The 14,121-nt window shown below is 46.7% G+C and overlaps 1 protein-coding gene across 1 annotated transcript in view; it reads right to left on the bottom strand.

Annotated features, from left to right (window-relative positions):
• Window positions 1-10,816, bottom strand: part of MAPK4 (mitogen-activated protein kinase 4) — a 127,757-nt gene extending 116,941 nt beyond the window's left edge. Inside the window, exon 1 of the mRNA XM_054583663.1 lies at window positions 10,737-10,816. The gene's annotated coding sequence lies outside the window, so the exon portion shown is untranslated. The remainder of the gene's footprint in view (window positions 1-10,736) is intronic.
• Window positions 10,817-14,121: the final 3,305 nt, after the last annotated feature.

The following is a 14,121-nucleotide window of genomic DNA, read 5'->3' as shown; positions in this document are numbered from 1 at the left end:
CTTTTTTCTTCTGTTGAATGAGCTGTAATACTTGACTGTTCTCAGTTCTCTAAAAAGTTCTGCAGACTTGGCGAAGAGTGTCATTACCACCCAATCCTGAAGGCAATGTCCTGGTCTCTGTAAGTACAGGAATCTGCTCAGCTAACTTGGCCTGTGTTCTCACGCGTTACCAAAATCACAGCATATTGTATCTTATTAGCAGACAAAGTGGTCCTAAAAGGACCGGAAAAACTTCAAATTTAAATAAATGGAAAATTTGCCAGTAGAAATATAAAAATGGGCTTGATCTCAAAATAACTATACCTCTTTAGAAAAATCAGCCTAAGAGCCTAAATTAGTGATAAAGAAATATGACTTACTTCTAAAGTGAATCATGCTGGAGGAATTAATTTTCTTTGTTTCAGGCTGAATAGTTTTTAGATAACACTGTCCATAAATTCTTGTGGCTGCTGGGACTCTCTAGTAATTCTGCCTCCAAAAATAATCACATATTCTGGAATAATAAAAAAATTTGCTTCTTCAAAATTCATTACGTAATTTATCGTTTCTTCCAAAGGGACTGGTCACAATCTAGAACTACCTGCAGGGGAGGGACAGCTGGGTGCCTTTCGAAACAGTAACTGAAACCTAACTGGAGGATTTCCATTTCTAGTACAAAGTTACATATAGTCTTTCCTATGTGTGCGATATTGTAAAATTAAACATAAGTTGGATAAATCATCACGGAATACACAAAAGTTTCCATGGTATGAGGCGGTCTCCAAAAGTCGGGGGGATGCCCCCCCCCAAACAAGCCCTTTCCAGGGAGGAGACCCCTGCTGCCCCCGCCTCCCTTCACTGCACCCAGTGACTACACAGCTGTGGCGTGAGAGAGACAGCTTACGGTTTCCCTGGGAAGATGGCAATTTTCTGAGAGGACGGCTCTGAGGTTTCCAGGGAAGAAGGTGCCCTGAAATAAAAACAAGTGTCCCCCTCCCAAAAGCCAATGAAGGCCCCTGGAAGGTGGCGGAGGAGGGCTTCCCACTGCTCCCCTTTCCCAGCCTCTTCAAACTCAGCAGGCCCATGTTTCTCATTGTAAATTTCTCTGGCTTCGTGACAGTTTGGGGAAAACATCTGTGAGAACTGGAGCAAGGTAGGGGAAGGTATATTTGGCTGATGATCTTCAGGACACATGGATGAGCACGTGCCTTCTAAAAGCTGGAAAGGATCAGAAAGCTTCTCTTGAAACATTAAATTCAAGAAGAGTCCTCTGGAAAGGCCACCCTGACTCCTGGGCCTGGACAAAATGGTTCAGTTTCCACAAGCCTTGGCCATGGGTGAGAATTTTGCTTTCCACATGAGAAGGTTGGGGGCCAACATGAGAATAAGAACAAAAAAAAGAAGAAATAGACAACTTAGTATCCCAGATGGAAAATTTACCAGACACAAAATGTAAAATAAATACATTGACTATGCTCCAGAAGATACAAGTGGGGCTTAAAATTTTGAAAACCAAGGAACCAGGAACCATTATAGAGTCACATGAAAGCTTTGAAAAAGACCTAGAAATCTAGAAGTGAAATTAAGAATGCAACAGATGGATTTAACTACAGATTAGATAGAGCTGAAGAGACACAGTGTGACTTAGAAGATAGATCAAAAGAAATTATCAGAATGTAGCTATAATAGGGGTGGAAAATCCAAAAGAGAGGATAAGAGAAAGAGAAGATACAGTGAGAAAGTTTAAGAGAGTAAAATTAGCCCTGGCCAGTGTGGATCAGTTGGTTGGAGTGTTGTCCCCAAACCAAAAGTCTGTGGGTTGGATTCCTGGTCAGGGCACATACCTAGGTTGCAGGTTCGATCCCTGGTCCAGGCATGTACAGGAGGCAACCAATTGATGCTTCTCTCTTGCATCAATGTTTCTCCCTCTCCCTTCTTTTCTCCCTCTCCCTCTAAAACCAATGAAAAAAATGTCCTTGGGTGAGGATGTAAAAAAAAGAAAAAATATGGTAAAATTACGTAACACCAACAAAGTTCTCCCAGAACTAAGCAATTAAGTTAGGAGGAAGATACCAATATCCCTAAGCTGAGCTCCCTCAAAGACCAACTACACAACTGAGGCAGGTCATTTTAGTGAATATCTAGAGGAAGTACAGCAGCTAAAATCGTGATATTGTGATTTGTAAGAAATATGTATTTGGCCATTCAGATGAATAACATATATTCCTCATACATATTTGGTCTTCATCCATGACCACAGTTCCTGGCTCACAGCTCCCAAAATCCTTGGAATTTCCTGAGCGATAAGAGTAATTGGAGCATCTTTTATCAAAATATTCATTTTCTTGTCCTCACTCCCTAAAACTGCTTCAGAGCCAGAAAGGTAGACCGGCTGTCTCCTTATTCATAACAAGGTCCCCTCCACCACAAGCAGGTTTAGCTCATGAAGGTGACTTTTGGAAAACACCTAAGGATGGGGGCTGGTTGCAAGAGGAACCAAATGTGAATAGAGGGATAGAACTTTGAGTCCCACCCCCTGATTTCCAGAAAGGGGAGAGGGGCTGGAGGTTAAAATCAATCGCCAATGGCTAATGAGTTAAATAATCATGCCTACGTAATGAAGCGTGCATAAAAACCCAACAGGAGGGGGTTCAAAGAGCTTCCAGGCTGGGGAACCATACATTTCCACATGCTGGGACATAAACTCTACAAGGACAGGAGCTCCTTTGTTAGGGACTAAGTATCTCTTCATCTGGCTGTTGATTTGTATCCGTTGATATCCTTTGTAATAAATTGATAATCTCCTGAGTAAAAGGGTTTTCCTGAGCTCTGTGAGCCATTCTAGCAATTTATTCAAACCCACAGAGGAGGCTGTGGGAACCTCTGATGAACAGCCAGTGCATCAGAAGCACAGGTGACAACATGGGCTTGCAATCGGCATCTGAAGCGCAAGGCTGGCTGTGTTGTGATTCTGAGCCCTTAATCTGTGGAAACTGGTGCTATCTCTGGGTAAAGAGTACCAGAATTGAGTCATATTGTAGAATACCAGCTGGTGTCCAAGAATCGCATTGGAATTGGTGACCAGAACCCTTTGAAAAGTATATGTGACTTTGGTGACTTTATCTTTGTGTGCATCCCTGTCCTCAAATGTAAGTGAATATAGTAAAACAGTACCCACTTCACAAACGGTGAAGCACTGAATAAGTGCTCACCGTAGGTTGGCTGATACCAAGGGATAGTGCTCCCTATCCATCTAAACTTGCCTCATGGACTGAACAGGCAGCTCCATTACTATGAAAGATGTGTAGCCTGAAACATCGTACTTGCAACGATGGAACTCTGTAACATTAGGGTTGGATGGAACTCTTCACAAAATATCCATGAAAGCTGACATTTATTGTTTTTTTTTAAAATGGGTTTTCTACATGCAGATCATTTTTTAAACATTTAAATAGAAAAAATAGATAATTAACAAAAAATTCTAAACAGATAACAATCCTAGAGAGAAATGTTTAGCCATACTGGTAACCAAAATGCCAATGAAAGCAACAATGACATATTTTTCACCTTATTGAGTATTTTTTTTTTAAATAAAATACCCTATGCTATGAATGATGTGGTGAAATCATTTCCAGTTTTGGAACCAATTTGTTAACATGGTGCACCCTACCCTTGGGTGAGTAATTTCACTATCTCAAGAAAACAACCCAAACTATAGAGACATTGGATACAAACTTGCTCATTGACAAGGACACAACAGTGAGAAATCAGGAGGAAACAATGTCCACTAATATCAGAATGTTGTTGTAAGTTAACAGGCTTCCAAAGTATTGAATTAGGTAGTCATCAAAAGTTATGTTTACAGCCCCAACCAGTGAGGTCAGTTGGTTGTGCATTGTCCCGCAAAGCAAAAGGTCGCCAGTTCGATTCCAGGTCAAGGCATATGCCTGGGATGCAGGCCTGGTCCCTCGGTGTTTCTCTTACATCAGTGTTTCTCTCCTTCTCTTTCTCCCTACCTTCCCCTCTCTCTAAATAAATACATAAAATAAAATCTTTTAAAAATTAAAAAAAAGTGTTTACAAAAAAATCTGTAATAGCATGGAAGTTGTCATAATATTAACTGAAAAAAGCAAGATAAAAATTAATTAAGTTGTGTTTTAAAATGAGCTGAGAAAAAACACTAAAAATAAACATAGCAAAATATGATCGGGTCAATCAATCACAGAATTTTTAAATTCTTCTTTCTACTTTTCATAATGAATGTGTATTGCTTTCCCAAATAGAAAAATAAATGTTTTCATTCTAATTATTTAAGTCAAAGACAATATAAAAGAGCATCAAAGAAAGGGTTTTGTTCCAATATTTTTATTGAGATATAATTGACATATAACACTGTATTAATTTCAAGTGTACAACATAATGATTTGATATTTGTACATACTGGGTGGGTTCTGTGTTTCATGTACTCACAACTGTAACCCTACATTTGCCCCACCCTATATTGCAAAATAATCACCGCAATAAGCCTATTTAACATCCATCACCACACATAGTTACAAACTTTTTTTCTTGAGAAGTTTTAAGATCTACTCTTTTAGCAACTTTCAAATATACAATACAGTATTCTTACCTATAGTCACCATGCTGTACATGGGGAATTTTATAAAATAATCTCATTCCATTAATCCAACTGTGTCAGTTTTCCCATGGCTCTTTTCCATACCACGCATGCGCACACACACTTCTGGCATAGATGTAATCAGTTGAATTAATGATTAGTTCTATCAGGGTTAGGTGACCTAGAAATGAGTTATTTTATCAAACTCTTTTCCTGCCTGGACCTCCACCAACATGCTCTGGCAGGAGGAAGATGGATAGGTACCCCAGCAGCATGGAGGGAATGGGACAAACTCCTGACCCTGGCGACCTCTCAGACTCAGTTTCCCCATTTCTCTCAGTTTCCCCATTTATACAATGAGGCAAGGAGAGCTGCTCACTAATCTGCACGATCCCTTGCAGGTCAAATCTCTGTGACTGAATATAGATTTGCGCCAAATCTCCAAACAGCTCTCAACTCTTGAAAAGTTTTATAAAAATCAAATTGGTTTAAACACAGATAGGAAACTAGTTATTTTTTTAAATCCTGCCTATAGCAAATCTTGCAGAGGGTCTTTTCGTTTTTGTTCAATCTATACGTTGACATATTGACAAATCAGTCTCACGTATAGCCAAGAGCCTTTAGGCTCTAAGGCAATAATCATATCACTTTTCTTCATTGAAGATAGGCCAATTTAGATTAAGGAAAAAGACTGTGAATGAATAATAAGTCTGACAAATAGGATTTTTTTTAAGTTTTATTATTTTAAGTGTTTAAGTACTGGAATTATTTCCCCACCCCCACTCCCACCCCAAAGGTATTTCTTAACTGGCCTATTTCAATGCAAGGAAAAAAAAAGTCTCATGCCAGGCTTGGGTGCCCCAAAACAGAAATTTGAATCAATGAAACCTTATTGGGAACTTCTCAAATACCATTGGACTGTCCTGAATAAAGAGTTTCACTCACTTTCTGAAGCAATAACATGGGCATGGGGCCAATGACACCCACTGTGTGCATTCAGTTACTTCTATCCACTGGGAGAACTCACAGATCCCTCTGAGGAACTTGAATTAACCTTGCTCCACGTTCCTTCCCAGGAAGATGCCACGGGCATTGACGCTGACCTGGAGTTGCTGAAGATTTGGGAGTTCTTACTTTTGCTGGCAGATATTCACAGAAGTACAGACTACACTGCATTTAACAATTCTCCTTTGACCCATGCTCTCTACTTAAGTCAAGTCTTTGAGAATCTTCTCTCAGCTCTTGCAAGAAGACCCTATTTTCTTCTTCCTACTTTCCTATTCCTGCAGCCACAGCTGCCCCCATCACTCCTCAAAACCTTTTCTAGAGACAGCTGTACTTGAAGCTAATAAAAACTGAGAGCTCAGAGCCCCTTTCTTGCACAGGACTCTTTCAGGCTGGGGAGGAGCCCTAGCAACATGTTCCCCTGGTCGTTTTGTCTTTTTCTTGAAAAGGACCCCTCGAGTCACCTAGCACCCTGTCCCAAGAGGACTGGGTCCCCCCCTGCCACTTCCCTCGCGCTATGGCCCGCCAGCCACTGCCCAAGCAGCTGACCAAGATGGCCCCGTGTTGTATAAATCAGCCACATGCTAGGGGAAGAATGAGAATTTTTTTTTGTCTCAATAGATCGACTTACTATGATGACCAGATTAGAATATGTGACCTTAAAAAAAAATGTTTATTCTGATTTAGAAAATTATTCATATGGAAAGTTCTACAATGTTAATTACACATTTACGAAGCCAACTTTATTAAAAAAGAACCAAGGTACATTAAATAAGACCTGTCCCAGAAAACTGGGAATAGTTACACAGCATAATACATAATAACCAATTCCCCTGAGAAGAGTGGGTCTCAATCAACAGTGATTTTGCTCCCCAGGGACCACTTGGCAATAACTAGACACAGTTTTGATTGTCACAGCGTAGGGAGGGGGTGTGGGATGCTACTGGCATCTAGTGGGTCGAGGCTGGGGATGCTGCTAAACATTGTACGATGCACAGGACAGCTCCCCATGACAAAAAATGATCCAGCCCACATCATTAGGGCCTATGCTGAGAATCCCTGCCTTAAAATAATGGGCACATGTAGGTAAAGGTGCCAGGATTCTGTGTGGAAAACAATAAACCTTTAAAGAGTAGACGCCCAGTTAACAGGTAGCTCAGGCAGTGCTGCCGTCTCACACCTCAGCAGGCTGAAAAGCAATGAAGGCCCCCGACACTTACGGGTCATGGGACTGCACGGACCCTTGTCAAGAGCGGCTACAGGAGGAGGTGGAAGCACAATTTCAGGAGCACTAGGAAAGGCACTTTGCCTGCCCAATTATCTCCAACACCCACTTGTCCATGCCTGAAATCCTCTCCTGATGGACAAAGCCTTTCATTCCATAATGAGGCTTCAAGTGTGAAGACACCCCCAACAGCCCCACTACCCCTGGAGAAGAGAACAATAACCTACATTCATATTCAAGAGGGAGTGACTGATGACAGATTGTTTTTTTCCCTGAGTTTTCATACAGTGCAAGTGTCTGAGCCGCTGAAAGTGGAGGAGAGGAAGAGAGGACAGGCCCCAGTGAGGGAGGGAAAGGCTGCAGAAATGGGCGATACGGGGTTCTGAAATAAATGTCCCCTACTCCACAGACTACACCTGAGCCTGCGAGGAAGGAAGGGTGCGGGGGGGGGGGGGGGGGTGGGGGGTGGTGCGGGGCGGGGAGCCACATTCCTGTCCTTCAGGGAAGTTAAAATCAAGCTCAGCTCAGGTGAAAACACTCCAGGAAGGCTTGAAAGAATGGTAGGGACACAGTGCTATTGTTGCAGATGGAACCAGAGACAAGGGTCCTTGCCAGCTGTGGGGATCACAGTGAACCCCACACTGTGCTGAATGAAACCCCCACCTGAGGCCTAAAAACGTCATGGACACAGTAAAACGCTCAGGCAGGGCCTCTGTGCTGAGTGAATGGCAGTTATTCCAGATTAAGCACGCTAAGGGCGACGTTTCTTCCTTCACACCTGTGCTTCTACCATGTCCCTCAGGTTTGGGAGGGAAGTCTTCATTGTCTTCTTTGCCTAGCTGAATCCCATTCCATCTTGCAAGGCTAGTTCATGGTTTCTCTGCATATTCCTGATTAGGGCCTGTGTTGTTTTTTTCCTCCCTCTTATAAGCAAACGGCCTCCAAGTCATTCATCTGGTGCCTGCTGTCTTTCCTATGCATCTTTCATAACGGGCCAACTTCCGGAAAAGATCTGAGGGGAGCATTTCAAGTTCATAACAAAATAATAATAACAACAATAATAATAACAATAAGTAGTAGTAGTTTTAAAATAACTTAAAAGGGAGACCAGAAATAATTTGGGGGGGGGGGAATCACTATATCAAGAAGCCAGGATAAAAAAAATTCCCAGGAATTGTTGGAGGCCAAGGTAAAAAGAAAATAAAAAAATCATTGTACCCAGAAGCTAGGATAAAGCAGTTACCGGGAATTGTTGGAGGCCACACTAGACACAGAGCATGTTCTCTCTCTCTGATAAAAGGAAAGCCACAATTCCATGAATACAGAAATTTTCTTCTGAGGTTAAATTCTAGGAGGAATTTGCTCCTGGCTTTTCATGTGTGCTGCACAGTCACTCTGTTTATCGTGAGAACTCTGTTCAATCCTTTAGGACAAAGACCATGTCTTAGACTATATGCCCCTGATAATAACCTATATATAACACTCTAAGTGTTCAAATATTTGCCAATAGACTAAGGACCCACAGTTCTCTTGCCAATCTGGATATTCCAGCGTGTCTCGGGATCACAAGATTATTAGAGTAATGGAGTCATCCAATCTCTTAGCAGGAAGAACCCTCAGACCACTTCACTTTGCCTCTAGGTCCCCAGTCATTTTAACCGTGAGATTTTAAAACAGTCTTACCCCAGCTGCCATCACCAGTTTACGGCTGGGGGCTGGCAGGTCCATGCTGACCCTGTCCACATGCTTCCCCCTGTCCCCTCCTTATTTGGCTGATTGTCCTTTGCCTATCTTTTTGGCCTCACCACAGACTCCCCAAGTGGCAGAGCTTTGCCTTATGAACCTTTGATTCCGTGCAATACTAGCACAGTGCTTTGCACACAGGAACTGCCTTCTTTGTGTTAAAGCTTTTTCTTTATTTATTTTTAGAGAGAAGGGAAGGGAGGGAGAAAGAAAGGGAGAGAGACATTGATGTGTGAGGGAAACATCCATCAGCCACTTCCCGCACACCCCCAGCTGGGAACCTGACCTGCAACCCCGGCGTGTGCCTGGGCTGAGAATTGAACCACTGACCTTTTGGTTTGCAGGCTGGAGCTCAATCTGCTGAGCCACCCCAGCCAGGGTTGAACTACCTTCTTTTTTTTTTTTTTCCGTGTAAGGAAACTGATTTGGGAAGAGGTCCCAGAGTAGGCCTTTCATTATTCTGCCTTGCTGCCCTCGGACAAACCCTAGCACTGTAGAGTAGAAGCTCTTCCTCCACCACAGAAGCAGTTCAGAAAGGTTACAGTGCAGGTCACCAGTAGCCCTGGTTGGCTAGCTCAGCTGGTTAGAGCACCCTCTCCATATGTCACGGTTATGGGTTCCATCCTGGTCAGTGCGCACACAAGAATCAATCAATGAATGCACAAATAACTGGAAAAACAAAGTTATGTTCCTCTCTCTCTAAAATCAATAAATAAAAATGATTTTTATAAGAAATGCACGTCACGGAAGAAATTGAAGATTCAAGGGTCCAGGGATATATTCTCTCACCCTTGTCTCCGGATGGCCCTCAAAAGTACACTAGGCACCCCTTCAGAAAAACACACACACACCTGTACTCAGTAGTTGCCATTAAAACAAAGTAACAGCAAAGCTATCTTGAACATAGTAAGTACTCAATAAATGTCTTTTAAATGGAAAAGTTTGTAACATCTACTTTGCACATAGTAGGTGCTCGGTAAGTGTCTCGTAAATTAAGATGATCATAGGGCTGCTGCCTTGCACATTGTAGGCCCTCTGCAAATGCCTATTAAATCGAATTGTAGCAGACATTCTCTGCTTAGAGAGTCGGGGCAGAGGTGACATTAATCAAATCCCAGGCACAGATCCATGAATGGAAATGTGCGTCTGGAACTTGCGCTTTCGAGAGTGGAGAGGCGCGTGACTGCGCGCGGCCGAGATGGACACAGCGCTCTACCTGAGCCGCACACCCACTGCCCAATCCTGGCATTGATCAGCTAGAGGGATCCATTCCCCACCCCGGCGGGAAACGGTCGCCGCCTCCAAAGGTCACTTCGGGGCCGCACCTGGGGCTCCAGCCACGACCCCCTCCTGGGGCAACCGCCCACTCTGGCTTCTGGGATTCCGGAGTTGCGGGCAGAACAAAAGCAAAAGCCAGCCGGGCTTCCGAAAGCTTTTCTGATGGAGAGCAGCAGGGGCAGAAGCTGGGAAGGACGGCCGGGACCCAGCAGTGATGTCAAACCCGATCCTCTGCGGGCGGCCACCGGCCCTCCCTAGCAGATTCGGGCTCAGGATTGCCCAGCCGGGGAAAGCTGCGGGGCTCCCTCACTCCCCACTCTCTCGGGCCCCCGCCCTGGGTCCGCGGAGGGGCCGAGTGGGCGACTCCGTCGGTGGGGCGTGGGGGTCGCTGCATAAACCCTTGAACGAGAGGCGAAGGAGGTTGGAGGGGAGGAGTGGAACAGACCCCACAACCGACATCCAAATCTGAAATCGCAGTGCAAACCGCCCCTCGGCGCCCCCAGAACGCAACGAACTGTCCCCGGGGGTGGGGTCCCCTCGTGGTGCCTCGTCCCTGTATTCCCTTTCACTACACCCTCCTCCAGGGAGCCCAGCGGCAACCTTCCCATCCAAACCGCCGACCCAGCGACTACACCCGCGCGCGGTCGCTGAGCAGGGGTCACAGAGGGCGGCCTGGGCAGTCCCGGGGGAGACACCCACTGCTCGAAAACTCGCTAGTTTGGTATCTGCTTGGTTTTTTATTTTGGGTTTCTTTCTTTCTTTTTTTTTTTTTAAAGGTGAGGTGAGGGTTGCAGAAAGCGGGGAACTCCCGGCATCTCCGGAGCCGGTGGAACTCCGAGAGGGGCAGGCAGAGGGGAGAAGAAAGAAAGCGCAGGGGGAGCCACTTACCCACGGCAGAGCCCGAGATCGCGGCGGCCGGGCGCGAGCAGCGCCTTTGTCTGCGGTCGCGGCGCCGGCGCGCTCGGCCAGGCGAGTCCCAGCCCCGGGGCGCGACGAGCTCCCGCAGGCTCCCGGACAGCCCCGCTCGCCGCTCCCGCTCCGGCTGCGGCTCTGGCTCCGGCCCCCGCCCGCACCGCCCCGCGCGTGCTGCCGCCGCGGCTCCGCCCCGAGCCGGGCCCCGCCCCCGGCCCTCCGGGCCCCCCACCTGCTGCGGCGGCGGGCGCGGGGGTGCCCGGCCCTGGGTGGCCGCCTTCCCCGCGCGCCCCGCTCCCCCTGCCCACGGCCTCCCGGGCGCTCGGCTGCGTGGTTCCGGGGCGGAGCGCCCGCAGTGTAGACTGGCCTTCCCGGACCCAGCCCCCTCGGAGTCAACCTCACCTGTTTTCTGAGTGGAGCCCCCAGTCCCGGGGTAGCCTTGCTTTCCTGCCTGCGCGCACGCTTTCCAGAGACCTCTGCCACTTTAGAAGCTGGGCTCACTCCAGCCCGAAGAAAGAGGCCCCCTGGGGCTCCGTCCGGGCGGGGTTAGGTGGCGGCGGGAAGCAGGGGGTCCTCCTCAGCCCGCGATGAAACCCAGCCTCCCCGCCCGGTCAGCACCGCGCTGCTGCAGCGGCCGGGGGCGGAGGACTCGGAGAGGAGAAGGAGCTGGCGGGGACTGGATAGCCGGTTTGGAACCCAGCCACCGCCGGCCGGTGCCCCGCGGGGGGAGACTCGGGTGGCCCGAGGCGCGCACCGGGCGGAGGGCTGAGCGGGCGCAGAACGCAAGTGCATGGGCCCAGAGGTTCAGAGCCCGCCGCCTGGGCTGGGAATCTGTGCTTCAACACACGGCCAGGACAAAACTAACAGAAGGGAATAAATACTTTGAATGCTAGAGAAAAGGAACGCAGAAGCCACCAGCTCGGAAACACAGGTAATACCTGGTGTTTAGGGGGTGGCTTCCAGGAAATCCAAAGTGGTCCACAAGGATTAGGTGCATGCACCCCAGTGGAATGGTTGAGGAGCCAGTTTTCTAGGCAGAGAAAAATATGACAACCTAAATATTGTACAATAAGGTCATTAGTGGGTTTAACTACCCATGAGCCCTACTTTCTCCCAACTCCCAGAACATTCAGAGAACGGCACTGTGACACCACATAGGGTCTGCCCTGTACTACCGTTGTTTCTGCTTCACCCCCCCACCACCAACACCACAACCTCCAGAGCCTAGTACAATTCCAGGTGCATAATAGGTGCTCGATAACTGTTGGAAAAAACTACCTGTGAATCCTATTATTGTGCCAAGTATAACGTGGGCAAAAACAAAAATTTTAAATTGTGGGATCGTATCAAGTGGGTGTTTTGGAACAGTGATGGCTACATGAACGGCAGTAAATGTTAGCTGTAATTATTACGTAGATACGATTGCTATTAATCATATTGTGTGGGTAGTAGGTTAAAGATTACATGCTAAATTAGAGATAGTTATCTGAACCTCCACTGACCTAAAAGAATTTGTAGGGATAAGGAGAGTGCGGGTAACAAGCAGACGTGTGTCCGTCCGTGACTAAGGCGTTCCAGTGCATCTTCCCCGAAGAGAATATTTTTAACGTTTTGCTTCTCTAATTTTCATTACATATAAGTATTATCAATTCAGTGGGTATGCATATGAAATGTTCTGTGTTGATTTATTCATTTTTATAACATCTTTTCTAGGAAGAATAAGCGGTTTTATAATATCTTTTCTAGGAAAAAAGAATGAGAGGCCTCAAGGATGATCATTTTATCCAAAAAAGCTGGAAAGTCAAATGCCCCACCGCACTAAGCCCCTCAGAGTGAGGATCTGGTGGCTCGAATGGAGGACAGCAGGAAAGCTCTGATGTCCCTCCTGGGTGTTTTAGATCGGTGTTGGCTCCGTGAAGCTGCTCTTAGGAACAATGTGCTTGTTCACGTGAGATCATTTATCTCTTCCATTCGGTAACTGGGTAAATGTAATTTTCCCCATGTGATGAGCCTGAGTGAATGGCTCCCGCACGGTGAATGGCCATCCTCTGAATTGTGGGACAAGGGTGTGAACGTGCATTTTGATACTGGAGTCCATTATAACACAATGCCGGGCAGTGAAAGGCACCTTCCATCGCAAGTGCAACGCAGGGGGTCGGCCTCCTGTGGGTGTTACTGTCAGGAAACCAGCAGGTTATTTCTTATTTTTACCCCAAGAGAAGATTTTTAAAGAAACAGCTGGCCTACGTAGGGGTCGGTCAGCAGAAAATGATCACACAGAGCTCAGGGGTTAGAAAGGTCACCTGGTTATTTGAGGACTTCTCCTTTTTTCTGAGGGGGAAAATGTACCAGCACTTCCCCACTGCCTGTGCCTCGATACCACAAGCGGCACCTCAGCGGCTAGGCCAGGGGTGCCAACTCCTGCGGCGGCCCTGGAGCGCACCAGGGCAGGGAGCTGCTGCCCTGGGCGGGGAAGCGCCATGCCTGCCTCGCGCGGGGTATTTAGACATAAATTTTTAAAATATTCTTGAAATATTTGCGTCTCCCAAAAACTCATGTTGGAACCTAATTCCCAATGTGATGGTATTTGGAGGTTGTGCCTTTTAGAAGTGATTATATTATTAGGGTAGAGCCCTCAGGAATGGAGTTAGCGCGTTAGGACAAGGTGTAGTTGAAGACAGCAGTCCAAGAACCAGGAAGCCAGCTTTCACCAGTCACCAAACCTGCCGGCACCTTGATCTTGAACTTCCCAGCCTCCAGAACTCTGAGCAATAAAAGTGTGTGGCTCTGGGACTGCCTTTACTCACCAGCAGGAAGATGGGATCTAAGATGCAGGAATAGGCCTGGGGCAAGGAAGCAACAGGATCTGTGGGTTCGTTTTTAACCACAGGCCAGTGGCTCCAAACCCAAAATGTTCACTGGAATCGCCTACTATAACGAAAGCAGGTTCAGCTGCCTGCTGCTACCAGAGGCAGGTGCTGATGTGAATGAAAATGGTTTATTTTCAGGTACTGGCCACCTGGAAGGTGGGGGGCTCACATCTCAAAGCCCATCTCCACCTCTCAGTGGAGGCAGAGGTTTTCATGAAGAGGGAGACGGGAACAGAAAAAGAGATCAAGGGAAGAGGTTGAAAAGTTCCCCACGTGCAGACCAGCACAGCCCATTCCGATAAGGCAAGCGATGGTCCAGTGTGCATCACCCTGGGTTAGTCCTCCTGGCTTCCCGTCATCCTGGCGCTGTGGTTGAAGGTCAGCAAATCTTCCAGAGCTGGGATTCCTGAAGGTCAGGGTTTGTGTCTTTAAAAGTTAGTTCCTAGGATTCTTTTACAAACCTGTTCTTCATCTCCAAGCGACATATTAGT

Source organism: Pteronotus mesoamericanus, unplaced genomic scaffold, assembly GCF_021234165.1.
Source record: "Pteronotus mesoamericanus isolate MK-2021 breed Mesoamerican mustached bat unplaced genomic scaffold, CSHL_Meso_final contig_74, whole genome shotgun sequence".
NCBI lineage: Eukaryota > Metazoa > Chordata > Mammalia > Chiroptera > Mormoopidae > Pteronotus > Pteronotus mesoamericanus.
Note: the sequence above shows the minus strand (reverse complement) of the source record. Positions and strands in the feature narration are given on the sequence as shown.